The sequence below is a fragment of the Lipotes vexillifer genome, unplaced genomic scaffold (assembly GCF_000442215.2).
Source record: "Lipotes vexillifer unplaced genomic scaffold, Lipotes_vexillifer_v1.1 scaffold849, whole genome shotgun sequence".
Lineage (NCBI taxonomy): Eukaryota > Metazoa > Chordata > Mammalia > Artiodactyla > Lipotidae > Lipotes > Lipotes vexillifer.
This window is the reverse complement of record NW_006799735.1, coordinates 98,933-105,693: the sequence shown is the minus strand read 5'-3', so window position 1 is coordinate 105,693 and position 6,761 is coordinate 98,933. Positions and strand designations below refer to the sequence as shown.

Sequence of the window (6,761 nt, the reverse complement as noted above, 5' to 3'; positions counted from 1 at the left end):
ACTTCTGCTATTCAAAAAACACTGTTAAAAGACAAGAGGGAGACTAGAAGAAAATAGTTGCAAAGCATATATCTGAAAAAGGGCGTGCATCCAGAATATATTCAGAACCTTCAAACCTCAATAATAAAAAAGAAAAACCCCAGTTTTTAAAAAGGGACCAAAGAGTTGAACAGACACTTCACAAAGAAGATGTATGGAAAACAAACAAGCATTTGAAAAGATACTCAATGTCATTTGACATTAGGGAAATGCAAAAACAAAACAAAACAAGACAAAAAAACCAAACCACAGTGAGGTATCACTACACACCTATAAAAATGGTCGAAGTTAAGATTGATCATACCAAATATTGGTGAGGATATGAGGAACTGAACTCACACACTGTGGGTGGGTATATTAAGCAGTACAACCACTTCAGAAAACAGTTTGGCAGTTTCTCTAAACGTCAAGTAAGCGCTTACTATAGGACCCAGGCATCTATTTCTGGTATTTTCCTAAAATCTAATGGGAAAATATAGGGAACTTGGAAGCATCACACACACACACACACCCCTAACTGGCTCGATTGACTTAAAAAAATTCTTAATTCTAATTGACTTAAGAAAATTCTTAATTCTCTGTTACGTGTACAGTGACAGAATATATTTCTAAAGTATTGATTGCATCATTATCACTTGGCTTTAAAGGTCTTTAATACACTTATTAACTTCCTAATATGTGTGCCAGTCTCAAACTTCCAGTGGCTCCTGAAAAATACAAATCGCACCTTCCAAAGTGCTTTCTTCCATTTCAATTTCCCAGATTTGACATGCAAGTAAATCCACCCTCGAATGGTTAAAAACTCCAAATCAGTTCCTTGGGAGACAGGGGACTGAGTCCATAACTTTTCTATTTTCAAATCACTTTATTAATAAGTATTAACTTGAAAGCTATTTCTGGATCAATCAGATTCACACTGAGGTCTCTTAAAATTTTTTAACCATTTTTATTCTCTCAGTTTTGAAAGTAAAAAAAAAAATTCTTCAATCTGACCTAAATTATTTCATTTTATGCTCTTCAATAGAATAACTCAGAATGAGGCAAGTTTCTTCAAGCTTTCTAACACCTTTCTTTCCACACCCCTGTCCTTTATCCTATAGAAGCCTCAGGACTTATTCCTCCTCTTATTTCACCAGCTCAGGACCCCCAGCAGGCTCAGTTATATATACAACATCTGACCACATAACCCTCCTTTATCACTTTTGCTAGCATTGCCATTTCCCTTCTACCTCTTGTCTTTTTCTACACCCCACCTACCTAGCCTTAATCTCAAACCAATCCAATATCTTAGGTGCTCAAATTCTTCTGGAGAAACCACACCACCATGCCAGCAGGTGCCCAGGTGCCCACTCACAGCTGGGCTGCAGTCCTCTCTGGCCAACCATTTATGTGTTCCTAGTGAGTATTCTCTGCCGTCACTCACGAAGGCAAGTCACAACCATCTGGAAACCGTCCACTTGTCCTTCGCCTTCCCTGCTGCCCCTCCATCCTACTTCCTCTATGTGAAAGGGAAACCAGCGAAGTTGGGGTGAACTTTAATTCAGGGTCAGATATTTGAATTAGCCTTATCTGATAGTTTCTTGGGCTTTGATCCCTGGAAATTTGCTCCAGGAACTGTGCCAAGGCATCGAGAAATATGCAAAGGAGAACAAGGAGAAAGGTATAATGCTAAGTGAGAGAAGAGTGAGATTGTCTGGGGGGAATTACAGAGGCAAAACCTCTAATTAAAGCCTTGAACTGGAACTAGGAGAAAAGAGGAATACAGGCTTTTCCAGTGAGAGAACCAGTAAAGGAGAAGCACGGAAGCACAAGCTCATCTGGGGAGTTCGGTTGTGAGAGCATAGAGCCCAAGAGAGTGGAAAGCAGTGGGAAGAGGTAAGGCTGCACTGGAAGGAGATGAATTTGGAGGCCTCTTTTATGCCAGGTCAAGACATTTTTACTTCATCCTAGAGTAAGGAAGGTTGTTACCTAATCAGAGAAAGAAATCAGGATCCTTAAGATGTTAATGATAAAGCTTCAGCCCTCCTTCCTGCAGTTTAATAGAAGGTCCACATAGCAGGAAAAGAAATCTCACATTTGAGGAGCTTCTAGGAGGGAAAAATCTGCTACCTCCGTTAACTACCCAAGAAACGAAGTGCTGAGGAGAGAAAGGAAATTTTCAATTAAAGGATTGGCTCTTTCGAGAGAAAAACTTCATTATTTGTGTGTTTGGGATAATGATTATCTTCTTCCCTATTACCTACAATTTTAAGCAATTAAGCTACTAACCTCAGCAACAAGTGGAAAATATTCTGATAAATCAACACCCTTACTTAACATTCCCTGAGCCTTTTTGCTTATCATTTGTGGCGTAACTCCAGTCCTGTGGAAACAGACCAAAAGGATATCAAAAGGATTTCCTGTCAGTAAAGGACAAAAGGATAGTATTATTTAAAAATTTGGTGTAGTCAAGGAACAGAGAAGAGCACAGGAAGACCTGGAAGAGGGCCTTTGCAGGCAAAATTTATTGGAATTTTTGAGCTAAAGAGAGTGCGATAAAATCCCTAAACAAGACAAAGAAATTAAGGTACTGTGCAATTTGGGACCCTAAAGAGAAATGCAGGGAGTTTGGGAAACATTACTACAGAGCCTAAGAAGCATTTTTAGGTACAGTTGTGTCTTGGAATCTCGATATCGTAATACTGCCTACAGTAAAACATAGGAGAGATAGTGCTCTATGGCTTTGTGACTTTGGGCAAGTTTTAACCTCTCAAATCCTTAATTTTCTATCCATGAAAAGAGGCTGATAATAATAGTACTTGCTTTATAAGTTGTTGTTAAGGGTTAGAAATAATCAATGCATGTAAAAGACTTAGTGTCCGGCATATATTAAATGCTTATCATATGTTATCTATTATTATAAAAGGCAATAATTAGTGGGAAGAAATCTTGAAATTGCTTTTGTTTTCATGGAACTGAAACCGAGTGTAGGTTTTGAGTTAGTCTTTTCCGTAATGATTAAAAGCTAAATGCTTCCACTTTTGTTCACCAACAGCTATATCTCTTTCCCAACATTTTTTTTTCCTGAAGAAATTCAATAACAATATGCAAATTCCTTTTTCTCCCAGGTTTTATGTGCATGTGTGCTTAGGGAAACAACATATTTATATATTTCTGACTTTGTTTTCAGTTGAATACTTACACATTTATCTTTTAAAGAAACAGATAGCAAATGGCAATACTCTCAAACAACAGAATTTTTTATGAAAAGAGGAAGGATTGGCTTACGGATATTTAAATGAGGTTAAACTCCACGTGGTTGAGGTCATAAGTCCTCCTCCTCTGTTTTACTTTGAGAGTCGGCCTCAAAGATGTACTTAAACATATTTAATTTTATTTTTAAAAGCCATGCCTAATGAGTATGATTATAAGAGAAACAGTGATTAGTTATTTGTTCGAAGGAGCAGATTAGAATTGAAAGTTATTTATAAAGGGAATAAAAACAATTCTGTATAATCACTGCTATTGTTAGTGTGGGGGGGTGAAATCAGAAATAAACCTTATTTTTTGAGAAAGAATGGAGCCTCTTCAGAACCGCCAGGAGAGCTCTGGGAATTTTAGGAGACCCTGACCCAAATTACTTCTAGAATTAAAATTTCTGTTCTTTTTCTATATAATTATTAAAATGAAAGTTGTAAAATTTTCTAAAGGCTGATATAATAATGTTTACAGCTATAGGTACAAGTGACAAAGAGCTGTAGTTTATGGAAAATAAAGGCAAAACACATATGCTCTTGTGATATTGACTAACTAGAAAGGGGGGGAGGGTCTTATGTTATACTAATTACCCATAGTTTTTTAAAAAATTTATTCTTCTTTTGTCACGATGATGAAAGTGGCTATGGTTTTCTTTTACTAAAAGGTATGTGTGTTTATTGCTGATGGCTTTGTAAACGTGGAGCTGGGGGTTGTGATCCATCTTTATGTAATTCGCTAGGCACAGGCTTTGTTGTCCTTAAACAGAGTGCCAAAGCTGACATCACCATCCTTGTTCTCGCAGGGCTCCAGCTGGATGAACTCTGGGGCATGTGCCCTGACTTCATGTTCAGCATCAGCGTCAAAGTAAAGGGAGGGCTGACAATGATTCCATTGTGAGCTCTCTATGGAAATGGCATGATGATTCTCTGTCAAGCTCAGTGTCCATTGCACCACCACCCACCCCTCTCCTTCCCAGTGAGATCCTGTATCAAGCTTTATAATGCAACCCAGATGGGTAAGGAAGAGGGGAAGAATGAGGGGGTAATGTAAGTCAGAACAGTCAGTATTCTATTCTTAATCTGAAAGTCATGAATCTTATTTTTTCTGCTTCTGTAATTTCTACTCTAAAATCTTAGAAAACCTTAAATGCCATTTTATACATAAGGTAAAAGGGACCCATAGTGTTCAAAGTACTGGCTCTAGGAGTAGAAACCAGGAGTTCTCTAACCTATTTAGATTCTGACTACCATGTATCAATATTATTTTGGTACTCTTTAACACATGCTAAATCTGTCTCCTTGGCTGAGGAGAATTTATCTGTCTGTGTGGTGTATCAGGACATAGCAAAATGTACAGTTGGTATCCTTCTTAGCTTTAAGAGACAAGCTGTCAGAAAAAATGTAAAAAACTTTAAAATGGGCAAAAAAAAATACTAAGTGGTCTGTTAGGGTTATCTCTTTCTTACATTATCTTCAAACTTTTACAACTCTGATAATAATCCAAAAAAAGTTTTTATCCATAGAAATATAGATGTGTTGTATGTGGTGAAACTTAATTAGTTATTGCCTGGTGGGTATTGACAGTTTCACATCTATTTGTATATCTGTGTCCTAAGGACTCTCCTTTGACTAAGTTGTAACATCTTCTGGGTTCCCTCATGCATTAATAAGTTAAATAAAATCTTTAATACATGTTTGCTTTACATTTGTATGACAAACATGGTTTTCCCATGTTTTTTTTAAAAAATTTATCCTTTATTTAAAAAGAAATTAAAAAACATTAAAAAAATTATCCTTTGTCAAGAACTTAAAACAATCAATAGACTCTTCATTCTTCCTTTGAATTACAAACTTATAGGTAGAAGAAATCCCCACAAAATGAGAAATGTTCTGACTTGCTTAATAGATTCTTATCAAATATTTCTGTCTTTGCTGTTCAAAGATAGTCCTAAAGACAATGTGTTAATGATGCGTTAATATGCTTTGGAAGCTGTCAGTCTGGGATCATTGGTCCATACAGAGTCTGGGTTAAGATGGAAGAGGCTGTGAGGAATTCTTTACTAACAGTGCTGGTGAGGCATTCACGTCAGTGTGCTTCTCAAAAGGATGGAAGCCTCTTAATGGAGAATTAAGATGAAGGTAAATAGCTCAGATAATTGTTCAGTTGGTTTAACTGGTTTGCAGCAAGAATGCCTCTCCTTCCCTAATATAACTGTGCCCTAACTGTCTCCCTACCTTATTGTTTTGTCTCATTCTTGACTCTGAAAACAAATATAAATATTTGAGGAGCCATAAAGCCAATGAAATAATAATAGATATCATTTATTGGAAAGCTACTATTTCCAGATATTTTGCATTCATTACCAGAGTTATTCCTCACAGCAACTCTATCTGGAAAGTATTATTACCTATATTCTGTATATGAGAAAACCAGTGCTCAAAGAGGCAAAATAATTAGCAGGGCTGAGCTTTGAAACCCATTTTGGCTTGACTCTGAAGCCAGTGGGTTCAGCCATTATGCAATATGGAGCCTGTGTTGTTGGGCTCTGGAGTTCTGTCTGGCTCTGAATCCTGGTTCAGCCACTTCAGCTCCCCCCAATATGACAGGCATTTAGGAGATGGATAAGAAGAGTGAAGTGGAAATGTCTGAAATACAAGAGGAGGACCACGAAGGCAAATGGCCACGGAGGGAGGAGAGAATTCTAGAAAGAATTGAAGGATCGGCTGTTTAAGAATGTCAACTAGCATAATGAAAATGAGTTTGTGTGGAGCAATAGGAGGTGATCAATGGCAAACTTCGCCAGGAAGTTTTAGCAGAGTGGATACAGAAACCAGATCAGAGTCTGTTGAAGGCAGATGGAATGAGGGGATATAGAAGAGAGGAATTGAAGACGCAGGAGAGAGAGATGCTGGTGGAAGTACCTAAGAGACCTTACACAAGTAGAAAAGACCATGTAAAAGAGAGACAGATGCATGAGCCTTGGACATCAGAACGGGAAACACCTGGCCAGCTTTTATTTCCCTGTGAAGTAGGAGAGAAGTGTGCTGCTGAAGAAAGAGAGCAGGCTGTAAGGGCGGCAGGGACAGCAAAGAACAACAGGGCAATTTGCTGATGGTTTTGACTTGCCACTGTGACTACTTATTTATTTATTTATTTATTGGCCGCGAGGCTTGTGAGTTCCTAGTTCCCTGACCAGGGATCGAACCCGGGCCCTCGGCAGTGAAAGTGCAGAGTCCTAACCACTGGACCACCAGGGATTTCCTGCCATTGTGACTACTTATTATGACCATATAAATATTTGTCCAGAGAGGGCTGCAGGCCAGCTGTGACTGGGCATCTGAAAGAGTGATTGGTCTGCACGGTGGTGTGGTTTCTCCAGTATGACTCAGGATCCTAAAATGTTGGATTGTTTTAAGATTAGAGTTTGGTAGGTAAGGTGGGTGAGGTGCAGAGGAGAGCTAGGTGTGGAAGGGAAGTGGCAATGC

At 38.3% G+C, this 6,761-nt stretch overlaps 1 non-coding gene across 1 annotated transcript; it reads right to left on the bottom strand.

Moving 5' to 3' along the window:
• Nucleotides 1-6,460: 6,460 nt before the first annotated feature.
• Nucleotides 6,461-6,533, bottom strand: TRNAE-UUC (transfer RNA glutamic acid (anticodon UUC)). Its single transcript has one exon. It is a non-coding gene; the product is annotated as a tRNA-Glu (tRNA).
• Between the last annotated feature and the right edge of the window lie 228 nt (nt 6,534-6,761).